At 34.3% G+C, this 18,806-nt stretch overlaps 1 protein-coding gene across 2 annotated transcripts in view; it reads right to left on the bottom strand.

Moving 5' to 3' along the window:
- Positions 1 to 3,605, bottom strand: part of LOC105225058 (glutamate receptor 1) — a 114,237-nt gene extending 110,632 nt beyond the window's left edge. For both annotated transcript variants that reach the window (XM_049458747.1, XM_049458746.1), the window contains exon 1: positions 3,376 to 3,605. The gene's annotated coding sequence lies outside the window, so the exon portion shown is untranslated. The remainder of the gene's footprint in view (positions 1 to 3,375) is intronic.
- Between the last annotated feature and the right edge of the window lie 15,201 nt (positions 3,606 to 18,806).

An 18,806-nucleotide genomic window follows, 5' to 3' on the forward strand; every position in this document is an offset into this window, starting at 1 on the left:
CGGATAATGATTTTTTTTTTCAAAAAAATGTAGTATTTGTTGGATTGAAATTAAAGTAATGGTCTTAAAAACATTGTTCAATTGGAAACAAAAATTTGTCCTGTCCAGTTCGCTGTAGTGTTGAAGAGTTTTTGTTGAGATTGAATTATCTTCTTCAAATTTTAGCGGTGGTAGGTTAGGGTGAGTCAAGTCAAGGGTTTTTCATCGCTTCGTACTTTGAACATTTCGTTGATAGACATCTCTAAGAAAAGCTCTCCAAATATGAGCTCTTCATCATCAGATGGAAAATTTCATGTCTCGCTTCCAACTACTTGAAAAAATTTCTTTCCTAGGTAGAGGTGTCTGTGAAATTTTTTTAGAGGAACAAGCGAAAAACATGAATTTTTGACTCACTTAAAGAGCTTTTGTCGCAATTGAATTGTCTTCGTAAAATTTTAAACGTCATATGTACGTTAGGGTGCGTCGAAAAAGTCCATAATTTTTTTTCGCATCTTACTTTAAGAAATTGTTTGATACACAGATGAAAAATTTCATACCTCGCTTCCAACTACTTGCAAATTTATTTTCTTTATTAGGTAGAGGTGTCTGTCAATCAATTTTTCAGAGAATCAACCGAATAAAACATTTTCTTCTTTTGACTCACCCTCATATACATACATACAATATTTTTGTTAATAATACTACATTATTTCTTCGCCAAAAAATTTTAATTTTTGCCGCCCTTCTGCGAAAAATGTATGCAAAGCTTAACGTACGACATCTACTAATAAGCTTAATGTAGATTAAGATCTTATTCCAGATGGCAAAAATTCAGAACTCCTGTTTTCTATAGATGCTCGTTTTCAAAATTTGGTCCAGAATATCGATTCCCTTTCTCTCACTCTCTGATTAAATTTTCGAAGTTGAAGGTAGTTTTGTTTGATTTAGATCATCCTAACCACTTAAAAGTCATATTCATTTTGCTAAAAAGTTTCTTTGAAATTTATTTTTTTAAGCCAATTGTTTAAAAAATTAAATAAAACATATTTGAATTAATTTTACTAACTTTATTTGCATAGACTTAAACCGCTAAACAATATTGAATCTTCCAAAGTTATCACTTATATTCCAAATGTTGGTGATAACTTTCAGTTACTGAAAAAATATTTTCCTAAATAAGTAGGGTCACCGTTTTCTATCTTCTACCAGTTTTTCCAGCCTCGAATCCAAAGGGAGTATGCATAGTTTTTGCTGTAACTTATTCGAGCTTTACGCGCCGGTAAAAGGACAAGGAAAAAACTAAAAGTACTCTAACCAATGAGGACTAAAAGTCTTAAACCCAAAGAAGCCAGAAACTTCATATTATCTTGCACATAGAGATACCAAAACACAATTAATTTTTGACAGACTTGGCGGAAAGCATTGTTGTTGTTCAAATATACTTGTAGTTAGAAAAGCTGTGTATAAAGCGGAGGTATTCTTAAGGGACCTACGACTCGTACTGTCCTGAAAACATCCGAAAATTTGTTGATGTTTCATTGGAGTTTGTTTGATGTTTAATCTTGTAGCGTGGGGTAGTATAGGTATAAAACCCACTCTAACTGAACACTAGAGTAGATATGTCCATTTATTTCCTATAATAGATTCGTAGTACTTTTTAAGAGCTGCCTGCATGACTTTATAAACTTGAGTTGTTTTGATTCTGAGCTAGGTCTTCACCCATAACACTTCAATCTCAGTTTTTCGTTGCGTTATCGAAACGTAAAATATATTTTAGGGAGAATTAGAAATAGTCCGTTTAACTGTGTACTTGGCTTGAGGGATCCTGGTTTCGACATGAGCACTGAAAGTGGTCCATAGCGCTTTATTTTCCAAAAGCTTACACACACGACACATTCGAACGAATGGGAATGTCTGTTCTAAATTTTATACTCTTGTAATTGACAACACAAAGTACACACTAAATTCATTAAATAACTCAAACGGGCTTGAAATCAAAACACATTTTGACAGGTTCCAAAGCACATTACAAAATAATTGCTGTTCGGATCACTTAATCCATGCTGTAAGCATTAGTTCTTTATTGGGCTCGCACTAGACGTATGCAGCCACGAACCAAAAGAGCAACGGATATGCTCATTCTGTAACACTGAGATCGTACTACGAGTATTATTCGGCGGACGAACGAGCGTTAGCCCACTTGACCGAGGATCAATGTCGTGTAAACACAATTTAGAAATTTTACATTTGAATTGTTGGCAGTTGATGATATTTTTTTATAATTTTGAAATTATATTTTAGATTTAGTTTAATTGTTTTGGTAAAAACTTTTAATTACATAGTTTAGATAGAAAAATGTTATCACTTAATTTAAATTTTTTAAAGAAAATATAGTTAGCTTTTTATGGCTGTAGCTTTCACTAAACATCTTGGTGTTATATACTAGATTATTATAAGATTGAAATTAATTGCTTTGTTTATAATTTACAAATATGTAATCTGTGATGCGTTTAACTTTTTATAGTATTTGAATTTATATTTTTATATCATTTAGCTATAAGCTTCACAAAACATCATGTGTTTATTTACTATAAATCACACTGTTGCCATCAACTCACTTCGCCACAATCATATTTTTATGCACATGTGGTTGAGCTTTTTGTACTTTTCTCTACACCCATTATTTAACTTTTGTGTTACTTGAACATATTCAATCTAACTAAGTATCACAATCTCACTTTTCTTCGTTAAAATATGTATATATTTATAACTTCTTTATATATTTCAGTGAAGCTTCAATTTTATATGGATATATCTCTTTCCACTTTACTGTGTATTAGTTTGCATGGCGACACTTATTTATGCAAGAACTTGATTTCATCATAAATCTTGCTTACACCTCCTTACTTCACTATTTGAAATAATCTTTGAAAATCCTACTCGCATTTATTTTAGTAGTATTTTCTTCATCACTACTATGCTCTGTGTTACTACCACTGCCTCAAGTTTTTCCAAACGTATAGCGCCAACCTAAGCTAACGGAGCAAACACGGCTGCTTCCATGCTTTTTTATACTATGTATAAGCACGCACGTGTTTATCTCTCGGCGGATTTTACTTTCAGTCGATTCACTTAAGTGCGAAGATTGTGCACGCATTTGGCAGCGATAAGCCGCTTACCATTCATTGCATTGCATTTACATAATTTGCGCGTAATGAAGGATTAGCACATGAAAAATAAAAAAAATATAAGTAAGAAATTGAGTGGAAACATAAGCAGCAGAGCGAAGTGACACACACTTTTGTGCAAATAAATAAAACTAAATAAAACGCAATTGATTTTGGGAAGACAACACTGCCCACCGCTTCCTTTAGCACCACCCACACATGCACTCACTTTATTTTGGGTAAATTTCGCTGCGTAACGCTTTCCACGTCAACTTTGTTGGCACTTTGCATTCGAGTGACACTCTTATGCGTTTAAGCATTGATAAAGTAATGAATGCATTAATAAACACTGTGAATTGTAATGATTATTGTAGGTACTTTAAATGCACGTACGAGTCGCACTTCTTCCGCTTGCTCATCCGTTACAGTACGCGTTCTAATAAGTACTAAAAGTACCTTAGAAACTCATCGTAGCTTAAACCCCGAAAAACTTGCATTCATACGATGCTTATTAGTTGAGGCTGTGCATTTGTGCGTGTGTGTGTGGTTGCTAGCCAATATTTGCTCGTCAATTGGATGCTGTGTTTGAATGCTGCACTACACCAGTTATGCTGGTTGTCATCAGGACCCAGTGTGCCGAAAGCAGTTGAGTGTTGAAACATTGTCGTGCTAACGAGCCTAATACTCGGCTCAACTCGGCACATTTTCATGTAAGTACGAACTTCAACACTCTCCCGCAGCCCGGCATAAACACACACTCATGTGTGCTAGGCTATATGCATTCTGCTTCGTCTGTTTTGTAATAACCAATCGCTATACGCCTCCTGTAAACCCGAAGTGGTGGAATTTATTTTTAATGTGCTCGCGCCCTTCATTTTATGCTCCTTTACAGCGCTTACTTTTTAGTACTCTCTGGCGGTTATTACTTGTTGGCTGGCTGTGCAAAAACATGAGAGAGCGCACGGATGAATTTCAAATTTACTAAATAATTGTGCAGCATCCACTGGATGCCTTTTTAGGTCATTTACTTTTTAGGACATTGAAAATATTTATTAATATCGGAAGTAAGTGTACAGTGTTATGACAGAAAAGCGCGGGAATGTCCCTAAGATAATATTTTTACTATACCTATTTATTTTTCGGAATAATATATACAATCGTTCAACAACGCGCAGTAAACCATTCAGTCATATACGAAGATTTGAGTAGAGTGTTATCTTAAATTATACTGAGTAACTCATAGATTATTCTTTTACGACCTTTCAGCACATTGATATCATTCACTCACAGTGCGAACTGAGAGAAAGTGCCCGAGACATTAGCATCCACTGAATGTTTTTTTACAAAAATAATTTTAGTACATTGAGAGAAATCACTAAAGTGCATGTGAAAAGTGGTCCAAAAGTTCTAGTCTGATAGGAGCAACAAGAGAGAATATAGATGGACAGCATCCACATGATGTTTTTCTGCGACACTTACCTCTCAGTACATTGTAGCTCACTAAAAGTAATAAGAGATTTAGAGTGCCCGAACAAACATTTGAAATGTAGGTGGACAGCATCCACATGAAGTGCTCCTGCATTACTTTTAGTGCATTGACATTGTAGGTTGCCAAACAGAATAATACTTTAAGAGCAAAAGCGAGAGAACGTATACTCGCTCTATATTTGTGGATCTGTTTTGTTGGGACATGCTGTTTAGGACTTTTCTATCACTTGATAAAAGTTCTAGTAAGTGTTGCGAGTGGTAATACAAGAGTAAGATATCAAATAAAGTTGTACTAGATAGCATTGCACAGCATCCAAAGAAGTCCTTTTACGAGATTTATTTTTTTATCATTCATAAATAAATCTTGTCGGCTTAACAACTACACAGGATCCACTGGCTCTATTACTCAGACTTGCTCTGAAGCACGTTGAAATTGTTAACTAACCGCTTATGCCAGTAGAAAACAGAAAGCAATAAAAAAATCATATATTTCATTTATTTTAAAACAATGATGTAGCATTCATAGAAAGCCGTTTTACGATATTTATAATGTAAATCAGCGAAATGAAAGGCAACGTTAGAGAAATGGCGCGAAAACAAATTGTACAGAATCCACATGATATTATTTTACGATATTTAACATTTAGTACCTTGAAATCATTTCGCACAAGTGTAGGTCAATGAAGACAAAGGTAATATGAGATAAAGATATAATATAAAAAGCGCGGCACCGTATATTGAAAATTGCCTAGAAGTAGCACAGCATCCAAAGAATTTCTGACCCTTATTTTGAAGCACATTGTAATCGCGTAAATTTGTACAAAGAGCAGAGATGTAGGACGATGGCGTACATTGCAGTTTTTCTAAACCGTATTGTACAGCATCCAAATTGAGCTCTTATGCGAAATTTCTCATTTGTGAAATCATTCAGAGGAAATGAGACAGAAACTGTATGATATGAAAAGTAGTCCATTTTCACACATTGCAATCATTCGTCCGATAAAGAGAGTGGGAACGTATATTAAAAGTTTCCTTAAAACTGACACAGCTTCATGAGTATCTTATTTCCTGACATTTATCGTAAAAGAAGACGAGAACGTAAATTTTAGTTTTCACTAGAATCGTAAGCTTATAAGAAGAGCAGAGAAAAAGGATGAGCACGTAAATTTTAGTTTTTCTCGATAAAATTGCACAGCATCCACAGTAAACACCTCTCATTTAGCGGATTCAATTCATTCAGTCACTGTGGATTCCACGATTATATGAGTGATAGTGAGCGAGAACGAAATGAATTATTATGAGGATTCTACAACTTTCGTGTTTTAGCACTTCCTAAGCGTTCAGGAGAGTATTGCTCGTGAAATGAGCAATAATGTCAGAGAATAATCGCGAAAGCATGGTTCTAAATTAACCCTGCATGTATGCAATTGTACGATATAGTTCTCCTGAATAATTGTACAGCATCCACAAAATATTTTTTAACCAAGCTCTAATTTTATTTCAGAGAAAAAAGACGAGAACGGAAATTTTGGCTGTTTTGAGAAGATTTCCACAGCATCCACATAATGTATTTCTACGATACTTGCTTTTATGAGCCTTGTAACAATTTATAGAACTTCAGTAAGTAGCAACACACAAGAAAGTGGGAGAGCGCGTAAATCTAGAGGATAATACTTGTATAAATATAAGAAATAGCGCAGAACCATGTATTTGAGCAGTAGCACAGCATCCACACGATGTTCATTTTCAGCTTGAGGGTATTTTCAAACATTGTAATTTGAATGACCGTATGTCTTTATCAGAGGATCCACATTAGAAAAAGCGGGAGAAAATAATTCTACGAAATCTAATATTCCTCAAACATCCGAGTTCTAAATGTCTGCAAAAACAGTCAACTTTAAATGCCTTCTGATGGACCGCATATACAATTTAAAAATAAACAATTTCGCTCATTCGATCTTACGTTTATTAGAAGTAAACATAAAATAAGTCGTATACGTACATGTATTAAAAAAAAGTGTATGTATTATATTTGGAAGGTCACAGATTCAGCACTCAATTTAGGAGTTCTAAATTGAAGCTCTTCATACTAAATATGTGTACGTTCATATACATACATATATTAATTTTCATTTATTTATGTGCCTTTTCTTTAAGGTGATGCTTTATATACGTATTAAAAATTTCTATTATCGTGAAAGAATATTTGAACTTTACACTTCAAAAATGTTCATTTTTTTAATCTAGTTTTAAAATAAAAGTTTAAGCAATTTTACTCTAATCCCAACTCAATTCGTTTCACTCAATGCTGATTTTTTTTAATAAAAAGATAAAATAATTATAAAATTTAAAAATACTTAAGTTTCATTTAAAATTTTTTAACATTTTGTTTACTGTTTCGTTATACTTTTGATAGGACGTTACGCAGAAAATGTCAACAAAAAACCTTAAGAATGTTAACCGCACAAATGTTAATGTTAAATGACAGCCAGTCTAAGAAATAGCATGTCTCTGTTTACTTGTATTTTTCAATGGTAACGTAAGAGAATGTTACCATCTTTAAATGTTAAAAAATATTTTTAACATTTTCAGATTACGTGGCCTGCACAGGGATGCTGTAAAACATTAGTTAACATACATATCTGTTTCTTCTCCCCTAACAGTTCTGGGTTTCGATTTAAAACTCTTGTACCGTGTCCTTTTGTTAAAGTATTCTGACGGAATGTTAAAATATGTAACGGAATGTTAAAATATGTAACATTAATGTTTTTTTTTTTAGATCTGAGAAGAATGTTATATTTTCTGCTAAAATATTGGGATATTGTAACACTTAAATTGTAAGTCGATTTGTACTTGAAAGACGGCAGCGAAATGTTATTGCCAGTACGCTCAAAGTATGCTGCTCAGATTTAAATATCAAATAAAATAAACACATATATTTCATAATGTCAACTGTTATTTGTATTTACATTACCGTTACTGGGACATATGTATGTCTGTATTTAACCACAGCTCCTTTACGAAAACAATTAAAAGATATGCTTTTAACATTTATGTAATGATTTTGAATACCATTGTGATTAATATACAATTTATGGAAAGTTTTTTCTCTATATTTTACGTAAAGTAACTGCCTTTAAATATATGGCGTGGCTAATCATAGAATCATAAAAGAGGAAAATGTTAGCGAACAGCTAAAATATTGATGCACTCAAGGTTGACACTACATGTTGAAAGCAAATGTTACACTTTCTTTGTTTTTAAAAGCAGTGTCAAGAAACTTCCCATATTTACTTATTATTATTTAATTTATTAATATTATTGATTATTAATAAAAAGGTATTTTCTCTTGTACGGATCACTTAGAAAATGCTTGGCCCTCAACATTAATTTTTTAAATTTAAAGCTAGATCCTTCTCCACCTGGCTTTTCCAACGGAGTGGAGGCGTTTTTTCTTCTCTGTCTCCCTCGGCGGGTACTGTCTTGAATACTTTTTATGTTGGAGTGTTTTTATCCATTCGGACGTCATGACCTAGCCAGTGTAGCCGCTATCTTTTAATTCGCTGAACTATGTATGTCAATGTCGTCGTATATCTCGTACAGCTTATCGTTCAATCAACTATGATATTTACCAGTACCAATACACAAATGACCATTAATCTTCCATTGAAACTTTTTCTTGAAACCCCGACTCATCAGATTTGTCATCATCCATGCATACTCTAGAAGGACGAGAATGATGCGTGACATGTAAAATTTGATCTTTGTTCGGCGAGAGAGGCTTAACTTCACAATGGTTATACTGCGTTGGATTTGGAGGCTGACATTGTTGTTGGTGCTAATGCTGATTCGAAGATAGACAAAATTATCTACGATTTCGAAGTTATGACTGTCAATAGTCACATGAGAACCAGTTCACGAATGCGACGACTGTATGTTTGATGACAGAAGATATTTCGTCATGCCCTCTTTCACTACTAAACCCATTTGCTTCGCTTATTTATCCATTCTGAAAAAACCAAAAATATCGTCGCGCTTGTTGAAGGCAATGATATCGATGTCATCAGCGTATGTCTCCAGCTGTACACTTTTATAGCAGATTATACCTTCTCTATTCAGCTCTCTAGCTGTAGAGTGAAGTAATCGAACGATAGGGAGTTGCCTTGTCTAAAACCTTGTTTGCTATGAAACGGCTAGGAGATTTTCTTTCCGATCCTGGCGGAGCTTTTGGTATTGTTCAACGTCACTTCACACAGCCGAATTAGTTTTGCGGGGATACCAAATTCAGACATCGCGGCATAAAGCCAGCTCCTTTTCGTGCTGTCAAAAGCAGCTTTGAAATCGGCGAAGAGGTGTTGTGTGTAAATTCTCTTTTTACGGGTCTTTTCCAAGATTTCTCGCATGATGAATATCTGTTCAGTTGTTGATTTTCCAGACCTAAAGCCACTCGGACAAGCTCCAATCACTTTGTTGACGGTGGACTTCAACGCAATGGTTGGGAGGCTTATCCCATGGTAGTTGGCGCAGATTGTGGGGTCTCCCTTTTTATGGATTGGGCATAGCACACTTAAATTCCAATCGTTGAGCATACTTTCGTCCGACCATACTTTACAAAGAAGCTGATAAATGCTCCTTATCAGTTCTTCGCCACCGTGTTTGAATTGCTTGGCCAGCAATCCATCCGCCCCGCCGCTTTATTTTTCTTCAGGCGGGTAATTGCAATTTGAACTTCTTCATGGTCGGGCAATGGAACGTCTGCTCTATCGTTATTGGTTGAGGAATCGGGTTCGCCTTCTCCTGGCATTTTACTTTCACTGCCATTCAGTAGGTTGGAGAAGTGTTCCCTCCATAATTTGAGTATGCTCTGGGCATCGGTCACTAGATCACCATGGGGGGTTCTACAAGATAATGCTCCGGTTTTGAAACCTTCTGCAAGCCGCCGCATTTTTTCGTAGAATTTTCGAGCATCCCTGTCGGCCAGCTTATCAAGCTCTTCATACTCACGCATTTCGGCCTCTTTCTTCTTCTGTCTGCAAATGCGTCTCGCTTCCCTCTTCAACTCTCGGTATCTATCCCATCCCGCACGTGTTGTGGTTGATCGTAACGTTGCGAGATAGGCAGTCTGTTTTCTCCCCGCTGCGGCACGGCACTCCTCGTCGTACCAGCTGCTCTCAGAGAGCAGGAGTGCAAGTCGAGTAGAAAATCGTTCGAATGTCTCTTGTGATTGCAGCTTCTCGACGTCGAACCTTCCTTGCATTTGTTGACGTGCGTTTGCTGCACATAGGCGGGTGCTTGTCTAGGCTGAAGCAAGATGTTGGTCCAGTCGATGTTAGGATCTCAGAGCTTCCGTATATCATAACATGATTGATCTGGTTGGTGTCTTATCGCTCCGGAAACAGCCAGATAGTTTGATGAATTTTTCTATACTGGAATCTGGGACTACAGATTTGGGGATCTTTCATCATGGATTCTGAATTTACCGATCGTTGTTGATTTTGATAATGTGGCGTGGCAGCTCTCATAAATGCTCTCCAAGCACTTATTAGAAACATTTTAAGTCAAAAACTCCTTCTATTCTGTCGGGGCGTGTGCGCAATTTAGCGATATGTTGAAGAACCTCGTTATGTTGCGGATTGTGGCTAGACATTCATCCGCCGAAGTTAATGACAGTACTCGGCAATGGAGTCTCTCTCCCACACCGAATTTGCGCTAGTTTAATACTTTACACTATAGTAAATGCCACAAGGATCTACGCGTCTCAGTACTGGTCCCGTCCATCGCACATTTTGGACAGCGCTGATATCAGTCTTTACTTTTATGAGGACATCAACCATTTGGGCAGCGGCACCTTCCTAATTATGGGACCGGATATTCCACGTTTGCCGTGGTCGTTATCAAAGGGGGGTTTCTCTTCCGAGGCTGTTTTTTTACTTTTCGTTGGAAGGAGTGATGCGCATTCTCATTTTACCTTGCGGATAGGCGTAATGACTACCAATTTCACCAATTTTCACACCGGTTGAGAAGTTGCTGAAGGAAATCTTTCTCACCAAACTTTCATTTTATAGGTTTTGGCATAACAACATATTGTAAGCCTGGCAAAATTCCGGGTATGACGATATCTACATTTTTTTTTCAAGCTGCGACTTACACAGACAGGCAGTCAGTTGGATTCCAATATCGCTTATCATCTTCATTAATTATACTCCATGTTTAACTCATCAATGTGATTTGTTGTACCTATAAGGATATTATTCCTGTTATTATATTTATTTTGTGTCTGAAGCAATATACATATGTATGTATGTCGTAACAAGGGCTATTAAATTGTACTCAATGCGAAAAAAATTTAATGAAATACTGATTACAAGAGAAGTATTTTTCGATAGAATCAATATTGATTATTAAATTCCATGAAAATCCAACCATTGTGCTTTTTGTGTCAAATAAAAAAACTCTAGCAAAACAATCATTTTTTAATGCAATTTTCCGTTTTTTTTATATGCGAAAACTTTCCTACCTGCTCTCGTTTTTCCGTCGTTAATAACGAAAAATGCTTCCTTAATATGAATGCTTAAAACCGAGAGATGTAAAGAAGTAAGTTGGAAATAATTTGCCAATAAACTTTTTAAATTTGCATGAAGCTTGAGTAATAAATATATGCGTGTATTTGTTTGTTTGTTTGTTTTGAAACATATTTGGAAAAAAGGCAAAAAAGGAAAAAGTACTTTTCAAACTTTTTGACAGTTTCAAATTTCAATTTGACTCATTTATTGATTTCAAATAAATTGTGCGTAGGCACTAACTCATAACACTGGTTTTGTGAAAATTTATCGGTAACAGTTTCCAGAACTCTTAGTAATGAATGGCAAAGTGGAAGTTACTTTTGTGCTGTTTTTATATTTTTTACTTTAATTTTTCATTTTCGTTTGTTGGAAGCCAAAACTTTTAAGGTAAAATCAATTTAGCGCATTTATGACGAAAATTCAATTTGGAGCACCAGAGCAAAAGTATGTCACACACATGTGTTGTCAATATACTTCAAATATGTGTATAGACATATATGTATGTGATTGCTATTTGCGAGTTTGCATGAATATACGGTGTCGAAGTTTGGAAGCGAAATGGCTGCATAGCGGCTTTTATGCTTTATTGTATTTCATTTTACTTTCCACACTTACCAACTTTGAGTTTTAACTTAATTTGGCAGCGCAATGTTTGGCATTAACTTTTTCACGCAACGGGAGTGGTACGTTTTTGCCACTTTGCGGTGCTCGATTTAGCAAAAATTCTTCACTTTTTGCACATAAATGTACATATATGTATAGATGTACGTGTCAGCTTTTGATATTCCTATGCACAGAAAGCGCAAATCCATCAAGTGACATTAGGTGTTTTTGCAATAACAAAAAGTTCTGTGAAAGTATGGAAAAGCGCGCAAACGTGTCAAGGTTTTTATACTCAGCATAGAAATATGAAAAGTTTATAGCACAAATCCCAACGGGAAGGTTTTGTAGGTTAGAAAAAAACTTGCGAAACAAGAATTTTATAGTATAATGGACTAGTATATAGGTGTGCTGAGTGTGAAATACGTTCGCATACGGATTGAACTATCGTTGGTATAAAATATTAGGGCGTCTGTTACCTCTTAAGTCTATTATATTTTTGCAAATGCCCCGGATGTTTCAGTATTAGATGCAAATAAAGAATCCAATGCAAACAAGCTCTATATTTTTAATTTAAGTAGTGAATAAATAATTTCATTTGTCCAATATATTTTATATGTGAATTTTTGATCTTTTGCAATAAATATTTTCTTTCAAAAAACAATTATTATAAAAAGTTTAAAAGTGAGTATTCGAATAAAAAAAATTTGCTACAAAAAATACCTTAATAATGTTTTTCATAAAAACATTGCCTTAAAAGTTATACGCAATTAAAGTTATGCGTCGAATGCACTGTATTTTCATAGTACACCATGTGGTATGAGCAACACTGAATATGTAAAGCCATATGACATACGTATAAATTTAATTGAAATTGTTGGAAAATGTCATTACAACCCTTTTGTAGAGCGGTAAATTATGTAGTAGAATATAATTTTTTAAATTTACCGTTTTATTTGCTTAATGTTAAATACCAAAAAATCCCATGATATACATACATACGAAAAGAAATATGTTTTAGGCTCAGTTTAAATTGTTGCCGGTGTTAAGGCAAAAACAGGGCAAACAACAGTCAACTATGGAAATTACGCACACCCTAGTATGAAATATATCCAAATTTTGACATATTGTTGTAGTGGTGTAAACATTTTTTGGTACAATGTTTGAAAAGTTGTGACAGGTTGTTCAGTCAATTTCTACTTTGTTGAACTTTGGTGTCATGTGCCACCTGCTATTGTCAATTTTTTACGCGTTTCTTGTAAAATGTAACAAATAGCAAAATACTCAAAAAACTTCTGTTACAAGTTTATAAGTGCTTCGTATTCTGTTTAACGGAGGAGAATAATTTGCATTAGAATGTATTCGGAAGGCTTAACACTATAACCATTTTTAGAAGTGGTTAATTTTGAAATCATTTTTTCCATGCAACCAATATTAATTATTGTATTGGCTTATAATAAGTATTAAATGAGCAAAACCATTGTTGAGGTTTGTTAAAGGAAAACAAGGTTTATAATTTACGTATGAGTAAATTAATCATTAATTAATTAATTTAAATACATACCTAGGAAATTAGCAATTAAATTATTTTCTGTTGCGAAAAGACTGTTATAGAGTATTCATAATATTCTCCAAATATAAACTTATTTATAATTAATTTTTGTATCCGCCGGTATCGGAACACTATAGCATATGGCGCACTATAAATTGAATGAACGAAATAAAGTGATAGATGAGTGTAAGAAATATTTTGTATTTGTGAAAGGTATTACAGCTTCGTCTCTGTGGTGGAAGTTTTTTCCTAAGGGCGGGATCCAAAGAAAATGTGGTGCTAAATAATTTTATTTTTCCCATATATTTTGTATTGACTTTTTTATCTTTTGGAAATAATTATTTATCTCCAAAGTACCGAAGTTGTAAATAAATAGCAATATTCGCATAACTCATTTTCCTCTCTACAAAATCCTAATGATTAAAAAAAAAATAAATTTCTATAAAAGTTATACACAGCTCGACTTATGCATTACTGTAACGTATTCAAATAGTACACCGCGTCGTATGAGCAACACAGAATGTAATTATAAATGGCTGGTGTGAAGGCTTACGTTTGAAATTTAAAGTAAAGAAATTTTGTTCGGAAAATTTGCTTATTAGGAGCGGAATGATAAAATTATTTTATACAGAACAGGTTCTGATATACCGTCTTGCACTAGAATATTTTAATTCAAAGTATATATATAATATTAATGATTAGCGCGATGTGCCAAATCCATTTGTCTATATGTGTGTATATAACCAAACTAGTCCCTTAATTTTTGCACTAATGATTCGAAACTTGGCATTGGTTCATTTCGTCCCTAGGAGTGGCTCATTTTGCTGCCGAACTTGTGAACAAGTGAAAACGTCCTGTCCTTTTGATGAGGCGCCTTAACCAAATGTGCAATGGAACAAAAATGTACAAAACAATACTACAATCTCAGATTATGTTTCGCATATTTGTATATGAAGACTTTCAGAAAGAACTAGCAAAACATTTTCCGGACCGATTACGTTTCCAGATTGGAGTATATATGTAATTGCTATAAAAAATATTGCTGTGAATGATATTATATCTTCGACTAAGCTGAATTTAACGTTTTTATACTCTTGTAAGTAGTTGTTACAGAGTATTATACCTTTTTACCTAACGATTGTACGTACGAGAAAAGTTGAAATCCGGTTGACTGTCTGTTTGCTCCTTCCGATAGAGTAAAAATGGATGATATTAATAAAAATAATATAACGGGATTCTTCTTCTTGTTTGACAATGGAATGTCTGTATGTCAAAAATGGGTTAAATCAGACCTATACTTCCTTTCGTCCCCATATACCCAACATATAAATTTTCGATATTCGAAGTTACTTTGTACCGCATTTATGGGCCAATATGTGAGTTTCCCAATGAAAATAACAGTGTTTTATTCATAACTATGTATCTTTGTGCCAAAAATAAATAAATTTGACCGAAAACTTGACTTACCTTCCATATAACTAATATCAGAATTTTCGAACATCCGAACTTCTTTACTCTATATGATTAGTTATGTGTATGTCAGCATATGAGTCATACATAGTAAGTATATGTATATTTAAGTGCTTGGATTTCCTGCAAGGTGCAAGAGTATAAAAGGTTTTTGTCTTCATACTCTGAAAAGTGTATATTAAGTTTCCCCTAAGGAAGCGTCGGAGACCACATAGTGTATATATGGCAAATGTTAAGCGTAACGAACCGAAGTGATTTCGCCATGTCCATCTATCCGTTTGTCTGTATATACGTAAACTGGTACATCAATTTTTGAGATTATCTGAAATTGCGCACACCCCCTTTTCTCCTTAAAAAGCTCGCCAGTTGTCGGAATCGCCGATATAGGACCACTATAGCAAAGAGCTATCACGAACACTGAACGATCCGAAGCAAGTGATTTCCATACAAAATTTTTTCATTTAAAAATATACAGCCACCATATTTGGCACGGATTAATTTTTAAGCAAATTTTTCAATGTCCGTGGAAATAGTTTAGATCGGAGTGTTATAGCATACAGTTGCTTTAAAAAATAGACGATCGGACATACAAGGTGAAGGATCGAGGTATAATCGCCAAATTCACATTTGTTATTGTTTAAAACAATGGCGCAATCTCCGAAGAAATCACATCAGATCGAGTTATTAAAGCATGTAGCTGACATAAAAACTGACCGATCAAAATTAAGTTATTATAAGGAATCGTTTATATTTGTGAAAGTTATTATAGGTTCGGTGCAACCGAAGTTAACCTTTTGTCTTGTTTTTCGTTTGTTTAATTAATTACTAATTAATGCATGAGATCGTAAATTTAAATTAGTCTCACCTATAAGAAAAAAAAACAATATTCTTTGAACTAAACGAATTTATGTACATAAATCAAACGGCAGTGTGTTGTTCTATTGATATGTGGGTATGTGCAATATGTGAGTTGGTATACTCTGCAAATGCTTAAAAAGTAACATTCCTATGTCAGTAGAGACGAAATTTTAAATATCCTCATATTTTGAGGAATATAGAAGAAGAAGACAAAAATAACATTTACAAAATAAGATATCTTAATTAAAGAATTAATACATATTTTGAGTTAAACAGAATGTTTGATAGAATAATGCTACCGAATTTCCTTCCTTTATACTATATTGGCATCGTCTAATATTTGCCAAATATAAAGGCCACATTTGAGGCTATTATAGTAAACATCATTTGTTAATACCTCGATGGTAAGTTATAAGTAGCCGTTAGTAAATAGCTTAAATGTGCCAGGCCTTTTCATTTTAAGACTAAAGTAGATAAAGTTCGGCTAATCATTTGTAAAAATACATATTTATTTACGTAAGCCACGTACACATACATATAAGAGACGACTTTTGTGTTGCATACCTCGCAGGTTTCCGCTGCAGCAAGATCAATAGAGTTGGTATAATGAGTACATAGCTTCTCCAATTACACTGTGCATGTATACAATTCGCTGGCTTTAGTCATTGTTTGAAGGTACATACATATATATGTATATATAATATACATACGCTTCCACATATGAGCAAACTCATTGATGAACTTCAATTGTGCATTAGTCAATGGTGCTCATACGCGCTTCGCTAACTTTTATTTGCTATTCACACTTGCTTGGTGGAATACATGTGTACGCTTGTGTTAGCTTTAAAGTTGACACGACACACACACATTCTTGAATTTGTGTCTTTACTGTTGTACAGTTGTGGTCAGTTAAGCGTAACAATTTGCTAAATTAACAGTTATTTCGAACTACTTATGGTCTATTGCTAATTTTATATTATATGAAAATAGAATTATATTCTGTGGAAACTGTAAATAAGAGATGTTTTGAAAATATTATTGAATTGAAAAGGCGACTCTTACATATATGGAACGGTCAATTATTCATGAAAATTTAAAAATTCATGAATTCAGTTCATCATTACCACACTCGCTTGGAATATATTTAAATTTAACTTTTCAGTGACTGATTTTATTCCGTTCAATATCTTTAGTATTTAATTAATAATATTTTAAGCTAATTAAAAATTTTACTCATACTCCATGTCTCCCAAATATTATGTTCATAAAATTATTGCTAAGTATGTGTTATTTAATAATAAATTTTTTTATTAACAGCTAAGTTAAACTTTCGTTTTAGAAAATTTTTTTGGTAAGCATTATTTGAACACTACTGTAAATACCATTGTTTACATAACATATATGCAGTTGATATTTGCTGACTCCGATAGCTGTAGCAGCGGAAGCATAGAATCTTTACACATTGTTCGGTGTACGCCATTCATCTTTGTCTGCTTCCGTTTCCCGTTTGCCTGCTTACTCGAAGCTTGCAATGGCAAATCACAAGACTAGTATATACTCGTTCGAGTAGCAGCAGTTGTACTTGTCATTTCTGAACCACCTCCGCCTCAGCGTGAATTCCCATTAACACCTTGCTTTAGTCATTGAAAACATGTAACTTTGTAACTTTCAAACTACCGCTGTTTACCCGCCAGCGCTTTGTGTATTCACTGTTGCAGCGCTTCCACCACCGCTGAACGCGCTGACACTGCTGACGCCGCTGGTGCTACTGGTACTGCTGCTGCTATAGTTGAGCCCTTTGTGTTGAGGTGAAGGTTGCCTTTTTGCAGCCTTTGATTTAGAACGAATGAAGGCAGGGAATTGTGCTTTATTGCAATCAGCGTTTTTACGTTTTCGTATGAACACTCCATTGGTAACACATATGTATGTACACATTAGCATATGTGCTTTGAGAGGTGGTAAAATAAAAGAAAAGTTGAATAAAGTTAAGTCACTAGACGATTGCATACCGAACTTGTTGCAGCATGAAGCTGAATGTCAAAGCATTGAATAAAGAGAATTTCCAATGCAATATACGTTAGAGCAATGCCGTTCGAAGTGTATGAGTAGGAGACTCGTCAATGGCAAACTCCATTCAAAGGAAATGAAAATATAAATAATATTATAATGTTATCTATGTAAAAGATTTTATGTGCGTAACGGGTTTACAAATTTCATCAACTTTAAACAACGTATAACTTAAAATACTTTGAAAATGAAAAGTAAAATATAAGATTTCTGGAAGATGACTTGCGGAAAACAAGAATTGGGTTTGGTCGTTCTGATGCAAGACAACAACACCAAGTACAAAGATAAGAAAACTATAGAGTACATTAGAAGTCATCAAATTGAAACTTTGGAATAGCCACCTCAAAGTCCCAATATTAATCCTTCCGAGAACCTGCGGTTTGTTTTAAAAAAGGCAGTGGGGGTGCCACGCTCATCGTCCGATTTTTATACCGGCACCAATAAAGCCCTGATAAATCACTGGTTCAATTTGCACAAATGTACTAAGGAACCCGCATACCAAGTTTTATCAAGATATCTAAAAACACTATATTTTTTTAAATTAAACAATTTTTTGTTTCTCCTAATAGAAAACTTAAATTTTTAATTATAAAATCTCAAGACACAATCTAAAATTCTACTAAAAATATATACCATTAACGTCAACAAAATATTTCATTGGGCGACTTCGAAATACCTGGAGGTCGTTTACTGTGGAATACACGGAAAATTTATTTGTAAGTTGGCATCCATACATGAGACTACCGCAAGAATTAAACAAACGCCGACTATAACGAAATAATGTATTTTCTATAGTTACATTTCTCTAAATAAACGGTAACTATATTTGGAAAGCAGAAACGTTATTTTTGAAAGCATTACAATTTATTGAAATAAATAAAAAAAATAGGCAAAGGTTTGCAATTCAGTCGTTAAGCAACAATAATTCTATTGGGAGATATTTAAAGTAAATATTTGTCGCTAAGGCCATGCGCTCTTCTCAGTCCATGAGGAAATATGCAATTGCCAGTAAATAAAGTTTGACATTATTGCTTTGCTTGCAACAATTTAAAATTACTTCTG

Source organism: Bactrocera dorsalis, chromosome 5, assembly GCF_023373825.1.
Source record: "Bactrocera dorsalis isolate Fly_Bdor chromosome 5, ASM2337382v1, whole genome shotgun sequence".
Lineage (NCBI taxonomy): Eukaryota > Metazoa > Arthropoda > Insecta > Diptera > Tephritidae > Bactrocera > Bactrocera dorsalis.